The following is a 22,892-nucleotide window of genomic DNA, read 5'->3' as shown; positions in this document are numbered from 1 at the left end:
TTCAACAAACAGCTCTGGGATCCTTTTTTGGTCCCCAGGACTGGCTTCAGAGGAGTCCTCCAGTCTCCAGTTGGATGACCAGGAAACCTGGTGACTGGATTGCAGTGGGGAGACTCCTTTAATTATGCTGTGATCACTTCATTTGGCAATTATTAACACGATGTCTGAAAAGCCACATATTTATACACAAAAATAGATAAGAAATAGTGTGTTAAAAGACAAATGATGTAAAGCAGATCCAGCATTATGAGTAAGGCAGGGAAATGTGGTAGCTGTAAAAAGTTGGAGCAATTCATAGATATAAGAAAAGTTTGTCCTCTAATTTAGATCGGGTTCATGGTTGTGACCCCCTTCCAAGTAGTGAGGGGCATGTTCCTTAAGTGATGGAGTATTACATAAATCCAAGCACCATATTCATTCTTGATCTTAGTGTCAAAGGTTGTCATGAGCTTGTACCCCCAGACTCTTCTGTGTCTCTGAGATATGGAATTATCCTTTCATAACTTCAGAGTCAGTGGTGTTTTGGTTAGAGCTACAAAAGTGCTTTGCCTCAAATATATCTGTCCTTTCTTTTAGTATGCAACAGTGACAGTTAATTCTTGTTCTAACCTCCTGCCCTGTTTACTCACATGGAGAGCCCCAGCAGAATACAGGTTAATAGACCACATTTGGTGTGATTTAGGAAAAGTCACCTAGAATCTTGTAATCCTGAGGTGTCTTAGGAAACGTTATCTTGTCCATGGTTATTATGTATGGACATGTTTCTACAGTTTTTCTGGTTGCAGGGAAATGTTTCTATTGTTGCTGGAGAGGACAGCAATGAGAATGATTTTCTCAGATTAGGGGTCTACCTGTAACACAGAAGAGGGACGTCTGCAAACATTACTCTGACATCCTTACTGCCTTATAGTGGCTGTTCCACTTCTAGCTGTCTTGCTGCCAGAAACAGACAGCTCTATATATTGCATAGTGGTCAAGGTTGGTACTGCAGGCCTATTCACTACAATAGGACTCAATATATGATGCTGTCTCCTTCCTGCAGCAGAACACCTAAAAGTAGGGCAACCCCTTTAAGCCTGTTTTGTATTGGGTCTATCATTTGAAAATCAAACTTTTACAGGGCAATTAGGGCCATTAGAGTATCAAGAAGTTACCTCTAATGCAAACAATACTAGAAAACTATAGACAATGGACAGCAGTAGCAACTGATGTTTTGTGAAAACAACATCCAGTATAACATAATGATGATCATCGATGGGACAGCTTTTTTAACACTGTCTTAAATTTAAACAGCTTAAAATTAGACTAGATGCACCAAATTTATCATAGTACACTCATTGACCAAAAGAAGGAATCAGATGAAACTTTATGTGCGAATGTAATGAGGATACATGGAGGTGATTACAATATTAGAGCATAAGCTTATTTGGGAAAAACATACAATTAAAAGGAAGCTCTAGTACCCTGTTGGGTCACCTCTAGCCTGGATACATGATGAGATGTGGTCAAACATGGAGGCATACAGGCTCCACATGTTATCCTGCAACACATTTGACCACATGTTGCAACAAGGCTCCTAGATCCTGCACACTCATAGGCTACTGAAGCTGGCATTCCTATAAATGCTCAATCTACGATAAATCTGGCAACCAGGTAGGCCACAGAAGTGTGGCAACCTGGCAAGACATTCCTGGAAAACCCTTTCTGTGCATGGGTGAGAATTATCCTACTGTAATGAAAACAAAGATCTGGTACCGTGTTAGCCAGTAGAGCAAAATGTGATTGTTCTCAGCAAGAGAAACCACGTAATCTTGTAGATATGATACCTTTTAATGGCTAACAAAAATACATGATGTAATAGTAGCGAGCTTGCGAACCAACACAGGGTTCTTCTTCAGGCTTAATGGATTGGATCTGAAGAGGCATGGATATTTATACACACTTATAACATACATACTTATGACAAGGCACAGATATGGATGTGATTGGTTCGCACTTAAAAGGAATTCTGCAACAGCAAACAAACTTTTTTTGTCTAGGCACTGATAGCGGAATGAAAGTTTTATGGTCCCTAAATTACTGTTGGGGGGGGGGGGGGGGGGGTCATCAGGCCCGGAATGCTACAAGAGGTACACAAACATTTAGCTTGTTAAGAATATGTTGGTGAGGATTATTATAATCAGAACCTCAGCATCCTCTCCAATATCAATAGTAACATTTTACAGCACCAGAAAAATTTGTAAAACCCGCCCATGTATAATGGCCATGGAGAAGATAAAGATTCTCAACATAAATCAGGATTTCAGAATCCTTCGACCACACCACTCTAAATATTGTTTGCTTAAAAGTTTTTTTCTGAAATTTAAAAAAATGCTCCAGGTTAGGTAATGGTATGAAAAAATAAAAAAGCAATTACTCATCCTCACATTGCCAACTCGATCTCCAATGATCCTGAAAGCAATGACATCACAGTCATCACTCACTTGTCTGCAGCAGCCAATCACTGCAGGAAATCCACACAAGCTTGAAAAAAACTTTCCTATAAAGAAGATTCTTGGAAAACGTCTGATGCTGTGTGTGAAACAACCCATAGACTAAGGCTACACAGCAACTTTAACTGCAACACATTGCATGACCAAAGATTAGAGTATTGCGGTACTACATCAGAACTCCTAATGTAAGTTAAGGCAGTTGCTTTGCCTTTTGCAAGTTGCCTTTACTACCGTAAGACCAAACAATTGCAAGAAGTCCATCAGACTTGGACTTCTTGTGATTGTCCTTTTATATCAACTTGTGAGTTGCAGTGCAACCAAAGTCAATTACCTTAGTTTCCAATATAGCACTGCAATACTGCAATCTTTGGCCATGTGACATATGTTACGGCAAAAGTTGCCATGTAGCCCAAGTTTTAAACTTATACTTAAAATGTACCTGCACCATTACTTTAGAGCACTCCTACTCCATCAACTGTTTTTCCCACCTTTTGGCAGCTGAAGATGACTCCATATAGGGCTATAGAAGTACTATATGGGGCTAGCACTATATAACGACTATTTGCGTCTATAAACCGCCGGAAGGAGTCAAAAAATGGCTGACGGATACAGGTATTCTTCAATCTATTTGCTTAGGTAAAGAAAGATATCATGTAATTATAAACTCACTAGCTCATTACTGAAATCTTCTTTTAATAATATTTTCTGTGCTTTTAATCTTTCCAAGTCTATGAATAAGCTCTAAGGGGTTAAGACTCTGAATGCCGAAAACACTTGGAATAAAGTACATTTCTTTATGTGAATTACAAAAGGGCATTGTTAGTCTGAAGGCACAGCTTAAGGAATGTGAAATTAATTGACACACCTATTTATGTGAATGATTAACAGAACTAAAAGTTTAGAATTTAAATAGCTTTACTTTTATATGAAGACAGTTTAGGCTATGTGTATGTGTACAAGCGAGAAAAGAAATATCAAAACAAGCCCGGGAGCAGTTTGAAATGTAATCAGCCAAAGTAAGAGGAAATTAATTCTTTACTTTCCCATAGCAACACTGTCTCTATTCTTTATTTCTATTGCGAAATACACATTTTCAATTATGGCTTTCCACAATAATAAAGCTAAACATATAAAAGAGAATTGTTACGGTTTCTCAACAGTGTGTGATAATGGGACACACATTATAGCCAAGTAAAATGTAAATAAAGGCATTTTTAAAGAGAGAATTGTTAGTGAACCACTAATGAAAACATTTTTTGTTCTCTTTCTCTTAATAACAAATGAATAATTGAACGTTCTTATTTGCCGTGGGGTGATAGAAACCAATAGTCAGGATTCTAACACAGGATATTCTATAACATGAACTAAAGTGCTATTGTGCTGTAATATCAGTCTGCTTCAATTTAGGTCATGGCAATTTATTTTTCAAAAAAATGCTGTTAAGTAGAGATCTTATTTATTTTTAATCTTGGATACTGTCACTGTTTTTACTAACCTTTTTTTAAGTATATAAAGCTGCTTTCACTGTTGAGGTATTATTTAGAACTTATTAGGAATCTTCTTAAATGGGGAGAGTTAAGTCCTTTAAGCTGCCTGGACTGTGGGCAGCAGGGTATAGTGACACTCACTGATTTCAGTGGTCAGTTACTTATAACGATCAGTATAGTGGATTTGCAAATATGCCTTTTAAAGCTTTGCAGGACTGGACTAAGATGAGTCTGATGAACTGTAGAGGGTGGAGCAAAAGTCTGGATACACCCATTTAACGGGTGTAATAATGAGAAAATTGACCTTTAATGTGCAAAATTATGAATTGAGAGGGAGGCTGCATTTTTTGGTGGAGATGTTAAGGTGGTCATTTTGAAATCCGATATAGTGATTTCAGCTGAAGTTTTTCAACGAGGGCCATGTGATATATCAGTCTCGGCTAAAATTTACTTAAAAACTCACTGGAAGTATTAGTTTTGTCCTATTGTTACTTGTTTAGGAGGTAAGTGAGGGCAGGGTTTAACAAAGTGATTACATTACATGTTTGATGTGTCTACCATTCTGCTAGATGCACATGGTCAAACATTTAATCCAGTCTTAATGAACATGGTGAAGCACTGCAGGTGATATATTTTCACAGCACTGTAAGATTTGCTGTAAACCATATCACATATTTTTTCTACATTCACAGGACTTTAAATGGCCCCAAAGATAGAAGTCCAAAGGCGTTAAGTCCAGCAACCATGGCAGCTATTTTGTCAGACCTCTATGCCCAATCCAGTGCCCAAGAATTTGCACATTCAGCTATATGCAAACAGCCACAGCAAAGGGTGGAGGTGCACCATCCTGTTAAATTTAACGTGGGAACTCACTGTTCTCATTGGGCATAGTTGGGAAAATGGTATCCTGAAACATCAGGAGGAACTTCTCACCCTTAAGAGCTCCAACAATGAAAAAAGGCACTATTGTCACATCCAATCAGGATGCGCTGGATCCAAAAACCTGAAAAACTCACAGGCTGTGAACAAACAGACCACAAGTGCACATGAAACAGTGCTAAAAAATAAAAACAGATACCAGGGAGACACTGTCCCTATATACCCTTTACCCAGGTAAGGGACCTACAGTACCTATATGCAGATAACCTGTCCTAACAACAGCAAACCTGACCACGTTCCTAGGCCACTAGCAGACCCTATGTGGAAGAGAAAAAACCCACAGAGAACAAGATATCAACAATTGTAACTACAGTACTTAGCTTAGTGAAGAATCAGGAAGATAGGAGATCCAGCACCAACATCTGACTTTCACCACAGTCAGAGGTAGACTGAATTAAACAGCAATGAGCTAAGCACAAGGCCAGGTTAAATAGTCCTCCCAAAGTACCCACAGCTTAAACCAAGCAAGTCTTACCTAAAACCACTCCCACCACATCAGAAGATAAAGAGAACCAAATACAAGACCTGAATCAGATTACTAGAAAGAAACAGATCCCAGAAAGGCGGCAACACCTATGAAACAAATCTCCCTAACACTACACCAAACCATGCGCTTTTGCAAACACATGGTATTGATGGTTCTATCTATTGTGGATTATCATCAGACCAATACCGGAGACTTTGGTGATTGATCTCACCATTCATGTAAAACGTTTAACCGTGTACATCCGGCAGAGTAGTGAATACATCAAACATGACATGTAAAGCACTTTGGGAAATTGTTCCCCCACTTAAAGGGGTTGTCCTGCGAAAGCAAGTGGGGTTAATTACTTCTGTATGGCCATATTAATGCACTTTGTAATATACATCGTGCATTAAATATTCGCCATACAGAAGTTATACACTTACCCCCTCCGGTGTTGGCGTCCCCGTCTCCATGGCGCCGACCGAAGCCTTCTTCTCCCTGGATTAGACGCGCTTGCGCTGAAGGGGCTGCTCCAGCGTGCTCGCGCCGCACAGGTCCGCCGGAGCCGGACAGAAGAGGGCAGACTGCGCAAGCGCGTCTAATCCAGGGAGAAGAAGGCTTCAGTCGGCGCCATGGAGACGGGGATGCTAACACCGGAGGGGGTAAGTGTATAACTTCTGTATGGCCAATATTTAATGCACGATGTATATTACAAAGTGCATTAATATGGCCATACAGAAGTAATTAACCCCACTTGCTTTCGCAGGACAACCCCTTTAACTCCTAAACAAATAAAGACAAAGCAAAACTGATACTTCCAATGTGTTTCTGAGTAAATTCTAGCCAAGATTGATGTATCAAATGATCCCTTTTTCATTTGAAAAACCTGAACTGAATTCAATATGGCAGATTTCAAAATGTCAGCCTAAAATGTCCACCAAAAAAATGCAGTCTTCCTCCCAATTAATACTTTCCCACATTGGAAGTCAGTTTTCTCATTATTATACCAGTTAAATGGGTGTGTCCAGACTTTTGTTTTACCCTGTACAGTAATATATGCACACAACCCTTGCCCCCTTTCTTCCACCAGATACTGAATGGCAAGTTGTTCTTTGTTACTGTGCATACAGTGAGACCCATAAATAAGAATCTGAAAAGAGCAGAAGTGCATGGGGAGTGTACATATATGAATATGTATGAGCTTCTTTAGACTCAGTCCGACCACTGCAAATTATTTTCAGGCCTTACGCAGCTAGCAATGTTTTTCTGCAATCTACAAGGTTAGATGAAAAGTTACATAAAACTACACTAAAAAAAAGTAAAAAAAAATTAAGGAAATATGAACAAAGCAAGGGGTACAGAATGTGTCGGTAGTGGTGGTGGTGGTGGTGGTGGGGGAGGTGGTAGAGGATCGGCCAAGATAGCACTTTAAGTGGCTTCCACTCAAGTAACAACTCCACATTCTGCAGGAGGCAAGGCAGGCTGCTGCCATTCCTTAGAAATGGTTCTGCCTGTGCATTACATCCACAGCACACAATTGTAGAGTGGATGGCACAGCATGCTTCAAGTACCACCATCACCTCTTCTTCCCATTCGTAGACATACAACTATCAGTCCACATGGATCAGTCTGAGGAGTCCTGTTTGCTCAATCAGTGTCATGGATGTCAATGGGGCAGTTCAAACAATCAGTGGGAGAAGACAAAGACATGGAATGCACTGATGCCCAACCATTTTTTTCCTACAAAGAGGAAGATGGGGATGGGCCAGTGGTCGCAGTCAGACTTCCAAAGGCAATGTGTACTCAAGATGGTGTGGAAATTAAGGTGCCAGCTGACTGTGATATAGAGTGCACTTAGGAGGAGAAGGATGATTTAAAAAAAATAGGGCACTTGACCCAACATGGACAGAAAGGGAGAGTCATGATAGCAGCTGTCATGGGGAAATGGAAGAGGTGGACGTTGCAGGGCAACACCATGCTAAGACCGGGAATACAGTGTCACAGACAAACATAAAGGCTGTATTGTCACCATCAGCTACTACTATTCACAGCAACATCAGTCCCACAGTTATGTCTTCTCACAGGACTTGTGTAGTCTGGGTATTCTTTGAAACTGCATGCGATGATACAAGATTGGTCATTTGTAAGATCTGCAGTAAGCATTTAAAACATGGCAAAACATAAACAACTTCAACACAATGTGTATGAACAGTTACATGAACTCCCACCACCCATTGCCTTGAAAAGCCGACCTGAGACAGAGGGCAAAGAGCCGATCATATCCTGCTCCCTCTTCTGCTGCCTCTTTCTCCATCTACCTTCTTGTTCATACAGTAGCCGCTGAGCATAGAGAGGTAGTTTTGTGTAGGGGCAGTATCATGCCTACTTCAGGCCTCTCCTCCACAATTGATGATTGGGCTGCAGGCTTCAGAGACAGGAGTGAGAAATGGAAAGCTGAAGTTGAGCCGCCACCACCTTCACTGACATTGACATCCACTCCATATTGCAGTATGTCCTAAGTCAGCAGCTAGTCCTCCATCCCCCAGCTACAGGAATGTAAAAAAAAGTACCACCCCAACCATCCATGAGCACAGAGTATGAATGCAAGTATTGCACTACTGCTTGCAATGGAAATGCTGTTCTTCAGACTAGTGGACACAGACACGTTCTGCAATAGAATGCTCAGTGCTAACCCACAGTACTAAATGCCCAGCCCAAAAAGCTGTCCCTGCCCTGCACCACCATGTGAGTGATAAAGTGTCCCCGGTATTGCAGAATACTGTGAGTTGCAGGTAGCACCTTACCATGAACGTGTGGTCCAGCAAGCATGGCCAGGGGCATTACATATCCTTAACAGCACATTGGGTCAATTTACTGCAAGTGGGGCATGAAGCCGAAAGTGGTGATCCACGTTTCATGGTACCCCAAAGATTTGTAGAACATTCATCATTATCTGTTCCCTCCTCACAATACTCCTACTTTTCCTCCACCTCTTTATTACACCTTTAACACCCTCTACATCAGCACAGATATCCGTTATGACAAAATCCAGCCTCCGTACGGTGCTGCAGGTGGTAAATACAAAAATGCTGTCCTAAAAATCATATCTCTATAGGAGTACAGCCACATGGCTGAAGATCTCTAGATAGTTCTACAGACCCAGGCTGACATGTGGCTGACCACACCCAATCTGAAGCCAGGCAAGGTCAAATGTGACAATGGGGCCAATCTGCTGTCAGCCCTTTGCCTTGGCACTCTCACACACATATCTTGCTTGGGTCATGTGACGAATCCAGTAGTGCAAGGCTTCATAAATAATTACCCAGGTTTACATCCACTGCTGGAAAAGGCCAGGAATGCACTTTGGTGTTCACACTCAGCGGTCTCTTGTTTGGTGGAGGTGCAGCAACAGTTTAGACCAGTGTTTCCCAACTCCAGTCCTCATTGAACCCCAAACAGGTCATGTTTTCTGGACTTCCTCAGTATTGCACAGGTGATATAATTATTGTCGGTGCCTCAGACATTGCCACTGGTGTTCTTAGTATAGGATATCCTGAAAATGTGACTTGTATGGGCTTCATGATGACTGGAGTTGGGAAACACTGGTTTAGACTATCACCTAAACGCCTCATCTGTGACATAGTAGAGAGCAATCATGGAGATGTTGTATGGCATTAGCAGGCGCTGTGAGGAGGTTTGTTACTTGATTCCTGTGGAGTGGCTAGAGATCAAAGACATTTGTATGACCATTCCTGTTGTCTGCCTGCTGGAACAGATGCTACAGGTCCTCAGGGACAATGAAGTGTTGTCACAGGAGGAGGAGGAAGGCACACCAATTTCCCAACTGTTTAGTCAGTCCGCCATTACTCAACATTGCAGGGACGGTGGCTTTGAGCAAGAAAGGGCAACATGTACTTCCACAGAAATATAAAGGAGAAAGAGCAGAAGGAGGAAGAAAAGAAGGAAGAGGAGAGGGCTGATATAGGCCCACAGCCAGGGGAAGGGGCTATGCAACATTCCATCTATCCATCACGTACCCCAACTATTCTCTGTGGATGGCCAAATCAGCAAGGGGATAGTCTTAGGCCTGACCCGGTGGAATGTAGGCCATTACCCTTAGGCACTTTTAGGCATATGAGTACTTTTTGCTGCAGTGCTTGCAGAAGGGCCTCACATAGCCCACAAAAGAACATTAGGTCATTACTGTGTGGCCACCCTTCTTAATCCCCACTGCAATGCCAAAATGACAAATCTATTTCTAGTAGTGGAGAGGGACGAATGCAGTAGTATCAGGACAGACTGCTAAGCAGCTGAGAAGAGCATTTCCCCATGGCCGCGGGAAAATACTTTAAGGTTGCAGTGGTTAATTCGTTAAATGAATTTCTTTATGCCTTTCTTGAAATATACGAGTATTATAAGTTATGGGTACTAGGTCTCTTGAGAAGGATAATTGATCCAGGAATTTATTCTGATTGCCATGTTGGGGGTCAGCAGGGAATAAAGACAATTGGCAACTACTTATAGGGGTCAGATTTTACTTTCCACTGATTAAACACTGCAGGACAATAAATTGAATGAGAAAGACTGTTTTTAGCTTCGCTTATAATGTGTCACCCTGACTGCCTACAAATATGCTTCTATTCTTTTTAGAGTGGTATAGTATCTGGTCAACAAGTGTAAAATTAGGCTATTTACGGACATTAGTTGACATTAATATCAGTGTTTTCCTTTAATCAGTATTAAGATGGAAATGTGGTTGAAAAATATTTTAAAGTGAATTGTGACTTAGGGTCTTTTTATATGGGACTGTCAGGCACTTAAGTACCAGACAGTTGTCCCGGCAATTATCGCTCCTGTGCTCTTATGTGAAAGGACCATTGAGCTATGTTTCTCTGGAACATCTTAGCATTTCAGAGCGAAACGCTGCAGTTTGTAATTTTGGTGTCTTTTGGAATTATTTGCTGGCCACGGTTCAGATAACATGAATCTTCTGGTTCCCTTCAACATTTTTGAGGCATATTTGAATAAACTTGATGATAACAATTTTCTCCATCTCTAAGAGTGCATTCAGACGAGCATGTGCTGGTGCGTACATAGGTGAGCACCAAACCGGCGTGCCCACGTACGTGCACAAACATGCGTGAATGCAGGTCAGTGCAGCATTGCTTTTATTGAAAGCAGTGGTCTGTCGGCATTCCCTGCAGTGATTTTCTGATCTGGTGTAAAAAATAAAAAAATATATATACTCACTTCTCCGCCGCTGCCGGGGCTCAGGCGCGTCTAGCTGCTTGGGTCCCGTCACTGTAATGAAGTTCTTTCAGCATGCGGGGATTTAAAATCCCTTCCTGCTGGAAGGGCTGCGTCTGATTGGCTTCATGCGTCTTCATTGAATGGCCCAGTGCTGCCTGTGATTGGCTGAGCACTGTGACCAATCACAGGCTGCGCTCAGCTGTCATACAATGGCTGAGCACTGCCGGTGATTGGCTTAGCGCTCAGCTAATCAGACGCAGCCCTATCAGCAGGCGGGGATTTTAAATACCCACCTGCTGAAAGAACTTCATTACAGTGCAGGGACTCAAGTAGCTAAACGCGCCTGAGCGCCGGCAGCAGCGGAGAGGTAAGTATGTATTTTTTTATTTTTTACTACAGCTAGGATTGATTTTTCAGGGAAGGGCTTATATTTAAAGCCCTTCCCTGAAAATCACAATGGCAGCCCCATTGAAATCAATCGGAGAGCTTTGCGATCCGCTGCCACAGCTGTCACAGCTGTGACAACTGGGGCAGGGAATTCTTTACTCCCCACGGGGAGTCCCCTTGACAGTGCTACAGTGTTCAGTGACAAGGGGACTCCCTGTGGGGAATATTGACACGCACCACAGACCTATGGTGCATGCATGTCCTATGTTTCGCAGGTACGTGCGTTTGCACATCTGTAAAACACGGACATGTGAACACACCATAGGGAACCAATTGTGGTTTTGTGCGGCTCTATGTACGCACGTAAACATGCTCATCTGAATGAGCCCTAAAGAGTGATTCCTTTATTGACAGAAATCACAGGTAAGTCATGAAACTGACTATGTATTTCTACAATTAAATAAGAAAGCATATTTTTAAGCCACCCTCAAACAATAATATGATTGTCTTCAAATCATTGTGGGATAATAGGTGAGGTTTAAATACTTGAAAGTGTGTTTTTTTTTCATCTTGTCTGTAATTTGGTTTAAATACATTTATCTATTCAGTCATCTGCACCAAATTATTTCCTCCCCATTACAGCAGAAAATTGATACCATTCAATCCTGATTTTGTCATTGAGAGATCATAAACCAGTTTGACATTTTTTCCTCCACTCTAATATTGCACTTCTGGATAAAGTATAATCACTCCATGTATGAAATCAGACCTAGAGTGTCATAAAAATATATTCCGTGGAATAAAATCAATTCATTTTCACTAAGTATTCTCAGGAAGAAAGCTCACATCACATTAACGGAGCCTATCAATGCAGCTGAGTGTGCGGGAACCACAAACAGTAGCTAGTGAAAAACCCTTCCTGTAGGCTCTTTATACTTGTGTTTTTAGGAATAGTACTAGATTTATAAGTAATAAAGTATGGATGGACAGTATATGCAACTTGGTTTCTGCAAAGATATCCACATCTGTATTTTATCTATTTACTTTAACTTATAAGGAAATATTTTTTTAGATTAATCCACAAAAATTTTAAGGTAAAATTTCTCCTGTATTCTCATGGTTTACTATGTTGATGGCAAAAAGAAAATGATAACCGTGTGGGTTCCATTCAAACAGCTTTTAACCAGGCATTGGAGACTAAGCAGTCACTGTTACCCCGTAGCCATCATACAGTATAAATAAAACTTGGTATTTGTATAGCGCCAACATATTCTACAGCGCTTTCAGGTAATTATTGCTTATTACCCACCACCAAGCTGGGTTCTCATTTTACCGACCTCAGAAGGATGGAAGGCTTAGTCAACCTTGAGCTGGCTACCTGAATCAGGTGGGGATTGAACTTGCAACCTTCAGGTCATAGGTGAGAGCTTACACTCTGCACCACATGAGGCTCATAATGGTATGCTGACTGTTCCTCAATGGGCAGCATGGTTACTCAGTTGTTAGCATTGTGCCTTGCAGTGCTGGGGTTTCTTCTAGGTACATTGGTTCCCTACTATTAAAACACTTCAATAGATACATTTAGATTGTCAACCATCATGAGAACAGAGGACAGGGCCAGTGGATGTGATGACATTATTTCTACTATGCTGCAGAAAATGCATTTGCTATGTAAATTAGTAAAATAAATATCAGTATGCTTGCACTTCAACAAGTTTTTTAGTATTTCAGTTCTGCAGAGGGTGTATATGCTATAGAAGTAGCACATGCAGCTGGTATGGGTCCCATGAAAAGAGGGGACCCAGATTACGCTAATTAGTTAGTAGGAAACAGCCAGAGGGTAATGCTGTTGTCTACTAAAAGTGATAGATTAAGGGTTAAACTTAAAGGGGTTGTCCCGCGCCGAAACAGTTTTTTTTTTCAACCCCCCCCCCCCCCCCCCGTTCGGCGTGAGACAACCCCGATGCAGGGGTTAAAAAAGATCACCGGACAGCGCTTACCTGAATCCCCGCGCTCCGGTGACTTCTTACTTACCCGGTGAAGATGGCCGCCAGCATCTTCTCCCTCCGTGGACCGCAGGGCTTCTGTGCGGTCCATTGCCGATTCCAGCCTCCTGATTGGCTGGAATCGGCACGTGACGGGGCGGAGCTACACGGAGCCCCATTGAGAAGATAAGAAGACCCGGACTGCGCAAGCGCGTCTAATTTGGCCATTAGACGGCGAAAATTAGACGGCAACCATGGAGACGAGGAATCGGCACGTGACGGGGCGGAGCTACACGGAGCCCCATTGAGAAGATAAGAAGACCCGGACTGCGCAAGCGCGTCTAATTTGGCCATTAGACGGCGAAAATTAGACGGCAACCATGGAGACGAGGACGCCAGCAACGGAACAGGTAAGTGAAAAACTTTTTATAACTTCTGTATGGCTCATAATTAATGCACAATGTACATTACAAAGTGCATTAATATGGCCATACAGAAGTGTATAGACCCACTTGCTGCCGCGGGACAACCCCTTTAATAGGCTCCAAACCCAATTGTTCCTGGACATTGGGATGTGATGGAATGAAGCAACCCCGACAGAGATCTATGATTTGGGATTTGATATTGCTCCCATCTACTTTATGTACTCTGTTGGTTGCTGCCCAAATGTTAACCCCTTGGTGACCAAGCCTGTTTGCGCCTTAATGACCAGGACAAATTTTGGAAGTCTGTCATGTCACTTTAGCATAGAATAATTCCATAAAAGTTGTACATATCCAAGTGATTCTGACATTGTTTTTTCGTCACATGTTGTACTTCATTTAGGTGATAAAAATAGACTGATAGAATTTGTGTATATTTATTAAAAGCGACACAATTTGGGAACATTTTTAAAAATTGACATTTTTTCACATTTTCAACTGCAATATCTCAAATATGGGCAAACATACTGCACAAATTTTTGATGAGATATATATTTCCATCTGTTTATTCACATGAGGTCGGGCGTGCAGGCGCAGAAGGCGCCATCAGGAATGGAGGCCAGAACGCTGTGGGACATCATAGAAGAAATGGGTGAGTACTTTCAGCTGCCCAGATGGATCCGATCCATCAGGGCAGCTGAACCTTAAACTTTTATTTACTCTTATCTGAGTTTCATATGATCGCCGGCATTCGGTAAATGCCGGCGATCATGTGACTGGGGGGCGGGGTCCCGCGGCCTGGGATGACAGCTCCAGGTCGTCGGCTACCTCCAGCAGCCGGCATCATGGAGCTGTTACGTCCACAGCTTGCAGGGTTTTAATTCCCGCAGGGAGCATGTTTTTACGTCCCTGGGGATTAAAGTCCAGTAAGCCAGGACATAAAAACACTATAGGGTGGTCACTAAGGGGTTAATCCCGTTTCTATTTTTAAATAAATATTTGGTTAGGAGAAATACTGTTTTTCCTTCTGGAGTGTGCTAAGTAGGTGTAAGGAGACTAAGGCCTCATGTCCACGGGGAAAATCAGGCCCGCTACGGATTCTCCATGGAGAATCCGTAGCGGGTCCCTCCTGCCCCGCAGACATGAGGCATAAAAATAAGAATTAACTCACCTCTCGCCCGCTCCGGATCTTCCCTTCACTGCGGCTTCATCTTCTCTCCGTCGCGGCCGGATCTTCTTTCTTCGGCCTGGCGGATGCGCAGGGCACGTCGGTTGCGTGCCCCGCGCATGCGCCGTCCCGAAGAAAAAAGATACGGCCGCGACGGAGAGAAGATGGAGCCGCAAAGAAGGGAAGATCTGGAGCGGGTGAGTAAATTCCGATTTTGGATCCAGACAGCTTCCATAGGCTTCAATAGAAGCCTGCGGGAGCCGTCCCCGCGGGAGACCCGCACGAAAATGGAGCATGGTCCATTTTTTTTCATGCTCCATTTTTTTTAAAGTCACTTTTATTGACCATCCGCGGGTATTTATCTACCCGCGGGTGGTCAATGCATCCCTATGGGATGCGGATCCGCATGCGGGTCATCTGCTGCGGATCCTAATTCATAATTTGCCCATGGACATGAGGCCTTATAGGCCATGCAGTGCTCCTCTGGGAAATTTGGTATGCAAATAGAGGATAGTGCAATGCCTCTGTAGCTCCATCTGTTGGAAGGTAACTTCCCTAAAAATCAATGTCTGACCTTCTAACAGTGCTTGTAACCTGACTAAGGATATAAGCCAAATTAGTTTCTTTTCTTTATTGAGAAGATTCTGGTTTGGTTTATAATATTAGTCATGTTGCAAGACCTGTTAGAAGGTCAAACATTGACTTATATGGAAGCTACCTTTTAACAGGTGCCATTGCAGAAGCATTGCATCATCTGCCATTTGCATACCAAAAAGATATACATATATCATAATGTTCAACAGTCAAAGACCAGCCTTTCATGTATTACATTTCCAGTCTAAATATCTATTAAAAACAAATTATTCATTCTTCGGCATAAGGACAAAAAGCAGAAAATCTGTATCTGAATACGAAATATACAAAAGCCATTGTAAGCCTATGCACTTAAAAAGAGGTAAGGCAGCACAATTCTGGTGCATAGAAAAAAATAGAGAAAGCATTCAGTTCTTAAAGTATAATGTATGGAGTTTCACAACACAATGCTGCTACTGTATTACTCAGTTTAGGAAGGATATTCGTAAAACTGAAAAAAGAAAATACTATTAGATTTTATAGTTGGGTAATACATGTTGGGAATCAGGTTCTACCGTATACAACACGGCTGTTTAGAGAAAAACTTCCCATGATGTAGCATTTCCTATGCACATTGATAAGATCTTCCTAGCCATAGCAATAGCCGTTGTAGACAATTACAGAAAAGTCTTTATTTCACTTCACATATTCCCCCAAACAAGTTAAACTGGTTTCCTGTTGAGTCTGTCTGTTCTATAAATCTGAAAATAGACTCCCTACATGGAGAGGAAGGCTTAAAATGCAATGTTTAGCAATAGTACCAATTATGTAAATGTTAAGTCAAGTTATTTTGGAAGAAGGATAAAGAGAGAAGAAACTGTTTGCTTTAGTTCATAAGTTTTGAATTACATTTACAGCTATAAAATAATGGTAGGAAATGCGCTAACAAATGTAAACCAAATCTACTGCATAAATAGGAACTGAGTGTGTCTTTCAGACATATATACTGGTTTTCTGGACATCTGTGATATAATAAATTGCTTGGAATTGCTACTACGTTGTTATACTAAGTAACAGGGATTATTTAAAAACCTAAGGCCTCATGTCCACGGGGACAGATCCGGAGCGGGTCACCCGCACACGTGATCCACACCCCATAGGGATGCATTGGACACCCGCAGGTAATTAAATACCTGCGGATGTCATTTTCCCTTGAGGCGCGGATTGCATGCTGCATTTTAGTGCGGGTCTCCGGCGGGTTGGCTCCCGCAGGCTTCTATTGAAGCCTATGGAAGCCGTCCGTATCCGCGGCACACCCGCAGCTGAATTCCTGCTCTCCGGTGCGGGAGCCCGGGAAAGCAGGAGTTAAAAAAGAGTAGAGTGCACGGCGCATGCGCGCGGCACGCTGCCGGCGTGCCGAGCACACCTGCCGGGCCAAAGAAAGAAGATCTGGCCGCGACGGAGGGAAGATCCGCAGCGTCCGGACTGGTAAGTTATTCTTCCTTTTAGGCCTCATGTCCGCGGGAAAGGAGGGACCGGCTGTGGGATTCTGCATGAAGAATCCGGGGTGGGCCTGATTTTCCCCGAATGCCATGTCTGCCTAAGGCCTCCCTCGCACAGACGTTTGCAGAAATGCAGTGTTTTTCAACACTGCGTTCAGTGCTATTCCAGCCCGGTTTCAGCAGCGCTGGCATGCGTTATGCCATGAGTTTGGCTGCGTATTCAGCACATCTGAAAACACAGCCAAAGATGCTGAAAAAAAAAATCAATGCTGACCTAGCAGGTGCTGCCGGGGTCCATGCCGGTGTATTCCATAGTTCTGGGCCAGCTGCCAGGTACTTGTCAAGCCGATAGAGGTTCTTTTGCTAGTAATGGGGTTTAAAAACCCTGCCTCCAGCAAGAGATTGCTCTGATTGGCTGAGTTGGCTGAGTGACAGCTGGCTCAGCCAATCACAGTCAGCGCTAGATGCACCAATCACAGCCATTCAATGGGAGGTGGGGATTTCAATCCCTGTCACTAGCAATGGATGCTTTGCCGGCTTGACAAGTGCCCAGCAGCCGGCCCGGAACTACGGAGAACACCGACGGGGACCCCGATGGCACCTGCTAGGTGAGTATGGATTTTTTCCCCATCTGGTAGTGTAGCTAGGGCATTTAGCACTGCAAAAAACCGATGCCCATTCATTTCAACAGACGAAACACAGCCAAAAACAGCTAAAGATAAAACGTGCATCACTTTCAAAGCATAGCGTTCTGACGCTTGTGTAAATACCCCTATTGAAATGAAGTTGAGTGTTGTACAGCGTTGAACAGCATTTAGCACTGTGCTGAAAAAGCAGCACTAAGCGCTGTACAAAAACGTCTGTTGAGGGAGGCCTAAATAAGTATAGAAACTGCACATTTTAGAAATTTACAGACATACTGTAAAGTAGTCTAAAGGATAATAAGGTTATAAATGAGCCTGTATAAACTATATATATTCTATAGCTGCAATTGAGTCAACTGCAGACTGTATATGATTAATAATGCTGGGATCAGTTCTTGGGCATTAATATACTCTATAACTTTTGTATCAATTAATTTGTAGTTTACATTACTTTATTAGCATCTTAAGTAATTTTCTAGAGGAGATGTGGTTTCATACTATACTCCACATACCATTGTGTAGTGGTCCAGTACATGCTATCCTGGCCCCCTCCATAAATGTCATACATGTAGTTTCTTGTGTTGGTGCACTGTGCAAAAGTGTCTTATCATTCTGTTATGTGTATTGCATAGCTGCAGTAAATGAAGAGTTAAGTGTCTGCAAAAGTGTGGGTGAAGCTTGTAATGTATCAATTTGTCTTGTCACGGGGTATGAGTGAGGATATAAATATGAGTGTTGGTGTGAGTTCTGGGCTTCAATTCCGTAGTCTCCAAGAGGTTCCACTGTTTCTGGGTTCTCGAGAGGTCCGGCCACATGGGGGTACCTTCAACCCTCATGTGGTGAAGAATGGAGGAGGAAGAGTGGTTCCTGACTACCTGTGTGACAGCAACCATGGCAGAGTGAGTCCCTTGAGAGAAGAGAGAGAGAGAGCATGATTAAGAGGTGCATACGGCCAGGCCTAGTGCAGAGGTACTCAGTGATTATTTTTCTAATCTGGCCGTCCTAATCTAGGGGATCACCGCATAGAGGTACACCCATTTGTTTTCACATCTGGCCATTCTGAAGTCTGAGATCACCGGGTGGAGGTACTCTCAAGTCTGCTTCTTTATCTGCACTGCCAATGTTGTGTAAATTGTACCATCATCTGGAACTTGTGTTCAGTAAAGTTTTTGCCATGCTCTAACCATTCCCAGGGACCTGAGGTACGTTACTTTTGTCTGTGGCTGCATTATCTACCACTGAGGGTCATATTGGTGGGTAATGCAACAGTGGCGTCAACCGTGACATCTGCTATCCCTGTCCTCCAGTTTCTTGGGCATCCCTATCCTAGGGGTGTCCGGAAGAAGCCCAGTGCTGCTCTGGCCAAGGCTACATGTGTCCATCTGAGAGGGAGCCTGGTAAGTGCCACCATGGCAAATGACGACTCTACACCCCCAGCTCCTCAATGTGTGCTTTGTGTCTGGGGTCACCCTACGGGACGCTGCCATTGTATTCTATGGACTGGTGGATCAATAAATCTGGAAAAACGAATGGCTCATGTTTACTGGTTTACAGCACTGTATGAACCCTATCTGAGGCCAGAATATCCACTACATGTCCAAACTTCCCCCTTCCCGCGTACTGTAAGAAGGAAGGGTAAACACTGTATTGGTCCTGTTCTTCTGTGTTTGTTAATTATGTACGTGGTTCATTACTTATGGGAATAAAAGGCTTAGGAAGTGGAGAAAACCAGTGTGGTTTTATAAGGGCTCGGTCAGATGAGCATGTGTTTTGCGCTCGCACAATGCACGCTTCTAGAAAAACCAATGGGTTCCTATAGAAGTATTCATGTGTGTGGAATCTGAAGCGCAAAACAGCGCACACCTAAAAAAGATAGAACATAGGTGCGTGTTTTGCAGGAGTTTCGATTGACTCCTATGGGAGCAGAAGTTAATGGAAACTCTTACGCAAAGAATAGCTTCCCCACTGTTTACAGCAGGGCATTTTAAAGGTGCTTCATGCCAAAAGCACCTTTTAAATGTCCCACTGTTAAACCCTTAGTCTGCGTGGGATTCAGGGGACTCGCTGAGGGTTCAGTTGATCCCCGCGGGGAGTCCCCTCATCGTTGAACACTGTGACAGCACTGTCACAGTGTTCAGTGATGAGGGGACTGCAGCAGGGGCGAAAGAATCCCCTGCCACAGCAGTGGCAGAGGACCGCAATGCTATCCCACTGGTTTCAACGAGGACGGCGCTGTTGCTACCCCATTAAAAGCAATGGTATAACGGTAACCCCCATAGGGATTTTTAGGGAATGGCCTAAAATATAAACCCTTTCCTGAAAATAAGTCCTAGCTGCTTGAGAAAAATAAATACATCACCTCTCCAGCGCTGTCCAGCTCTGGTGCGTCTTCTCCCTGGCTCCCCTGCATTGTTCTAAAGCATTTTTTTCTGTCAGGGATTTAAAAATCCCCACCTCCTGAAAGTGCTGCCTTTGATTGGCTGAGCGCTGTGACCAATCAGAGGCAGCACTCAGCTGTCATTCAAAGTATGAGGTCCTTTTGAATAGAAAATGGAACTTACTGATATGTTATGAAAAACTTTAACTGTTGAATAACCTTGTACATGATGCATTGAGACCTCTAGTGTGAGACAAATTTCAGCTGCCTTTTTCTATTACTAGAGGAACAAACAGTCTGGTCCAAGTAGGAGCAGCATACAGATTGGCACACAAGTGGTAGCAAAAGTGAGATGCACTCATTGGCAAAAAAATTCAAGCAAAGACCTTTCCCAGAATGCTTGGTATTGTTGTGCATTTCCTTGTATGACTGCATGCAAGCTGCTTCTGCAGCTATCCTGTCTGTATTCATACACAGTTCCCTGTGTATGCTTAGCTGGATTATACTGTGTCTTTGGGTGCATCCAGCTTTCTGTGTGTTTTGCTGCTGTTTTCTTGTTTGCTGTCTATTCCCTGAGTCTGTTGTCTCTGTATAGGACTGTCTCCTGCCCTCACCTTACATCCACTCCTCACTCCTCGGCTCAGTGCTACTGACTCTGGATTTCTATCCTTACTAGTTAGGTAGGGAAGGCTAGGAGTCAGGGATAGGAAAGGTGGTCTGGATCTCTACACCTTCAGGAGGATCTGCAGGTAAGGGATATTTTAGCCCATCTGAATTCAGGGTCAGCTCCGTACTCGTCCTTTGTACCAAGTTCCAGCCTGTGCGCAGTCTTTGCCACAGTGTCAGCTGTCTATCCTGCCAGGTGGTTTCACTCGGTAGGACGGCACAGTGGATCCGCAAACACCTCATAACAGTAGTGGTATGAGGGACAATAACAGCTCAGCGGTATGTTCAGGACATCCAACAGCCATATGTGTTTACTCTCATGGTAGTGCAGGATAATGCTCGGCCACACACAACAAGTGTCTTACAGGAATGCCCCCACAACATTTCCACACTTCCGTGGCCTGCCCAGTTGCCAGATTTATCACCAATAGAAAATGTATGGGACCAAATGGGATGCCAACTTTGTCACCATACAAAGTTGCACAATCTAGAGGCTCAGTTACAGCAAATGTGGATTGATATGCTGCAGGATACCATACAGAATCTATATGCTGTTATGCCCACTCGTATCACATCTGGCATCCAACATGGAGAGGGCCAAGGAGGGTACTGGAGCCTCCCTTTAAGTGTTCAGTGTTCCAAAATAAATTGTCCTTTTGCTCTGATATTGTAATCAATTTACATATCCACGTCAAAAATAGAAAGTTTCATTCAATTTCAACAACTTCTAGGTGCTTGAGCATAACCTTATTAAAACACTAGGAAAGCAGTCAGGTTTCTGGTTTCTTAGAGAAACTATGTTATGGTACACCATTTCTAATAAATAATCTTTTTTAAGCAGGCCATAGTGGAATGATCATGGTAAGTGTGTGTTTCATATATTTTTCATTATTAACTAATGAAATTACGGCAATACTTCTTTGTATCTAATAATGAATTAATATTTGTTTAATCCGTAAAGATTTTCCGAAGGATCTGTCAAGATGGTAAATTTCAAGGGCAATGTAATGTCTTTAGAAGCATAGATTTGGCAAGATGTACTAGAATTGAATGATACTTTTGTGAATTATCTGAAATTATGTCAAAGTGAAACCCATTTATATGTATGTAAAATCAGATCTGTTATAGCAAATGATTTAATAAAGTATCATAGCATATTAATTCTGCTGCTCATTTATTGCTCAGAATTACTATGATAATTTGACAAAACGCTTATAACCCAGATAAAATCGTAATAAATACTCTTTACTGCACTGTGCAGGGATAGCAGAAAGCAAAGTTATAATGTGTTGTCACTGTGTAAAAGACTAGTGTCATGCCTTCAGGGCATCTATTGAATATGTCCATATTTTATCCAAATACTTAAATACTACACAATGTACAGTAAAAGGATGTGAAAAGATGTCAGGACTAAGCAATTGTAAGTTTAATATTTGAAAGTTTTGTAGATGAGCTCCTTTTTTGTTTGAGTGCATCATTTCTGCAACAAATAGACCATGCTGTGGATTTTGAAATTAGCATCATTACTCTATTCCGCTTTGCGTGTTTTCCACTGTAAGTGAACAAGGTTTGTTGAAACCTCTTTTGCTTACATTGTACTGTACATTACTGGGGAATTTCCACAGCAAATCTGTGATCTGTGAGCTTAACCTAAATGTTTGAAAAATCACAGAAAAAGTAAAATGTAAACAGACAAAAAAAAAAATCACAAAAAGTGGCCATACACTTAATGATACAGGAGGTAGAAGCACTACATCCCTCAACATGCAGACAGCCAAACTGCTAAATGGAGGAGTATTGCACAAATACAAGGTACTGATGAACAGCCACTCACACACCTTCCTTATACTGAAGGGGGCGGCTCCTTAGTACTATTCTTGCACATAAAAAGCATATAAAGAGTGCCAGTCAACATGGTACGTGTAATGATCCATGCAGGCTTACAACCTATTAATGAAGCCATTTTCAATTCAGCGGGCTGCCCTGCAACTGGGTAAATCACACTGGTACTGGCACCCTGGGCTCCCCCAGCACTCAAAGCTGCACTACATGCTACTGATAAATATGAGGTATAGGTTAATATTTTGGCCAAAATACACAAGCTCACAACCCACGTCAAGGGTCCGAACATCAATCAAAATCACAGAAAAGGGAAATATAAAGACAAAATTTTTTTTATGAAAGTGGCCATATACTTACTGATATACTGATACAAGACGGCAGGTAGAAGCACCACATTCCTCTACATGCAGACTGCCAGACTACTATATGGAGGAGCCAATGCACAGATGAAGGTACTGATGAACAACCACACCTTTCTTATATTGAGGGGAATGGCCACTTAGTACTATTCTTGCACAAGAAATCATATAAAGGGTACCCTAAATGTTTCCATTTAACTTTTATTTATTTTAATAAGAGAATGCAATTTTTAAAATTTTTTGTATGCTTCTTACAATGCAATATGTTTCAGTTACGTTGATACCCACTATGCAAAATTTTGATATACTATTTGGTTATTAATAATTTTTTAC

The sequence above is a fragment of the Eleutherodactylus coqui genome, chromosome 1 (genome assembly GCF_035609145.1).
Source record: "Eleutherodactylus coqui strain aEleCoq1 chromosome 1, aEleCoq1.hap1, whole genome shotgun sequence".
Lineage (NCBI taxonomy): Eukaryota > Metazoa > Chordata > Amphibia > Anura > Eleutherodactylidae > Eleutherodactylus > Eleutherodactylus coqui.
The sequence above is the reverse complement of the archived record's forward strand: the minus strand, read 5'-3'. Positions refer to the sequence as shown.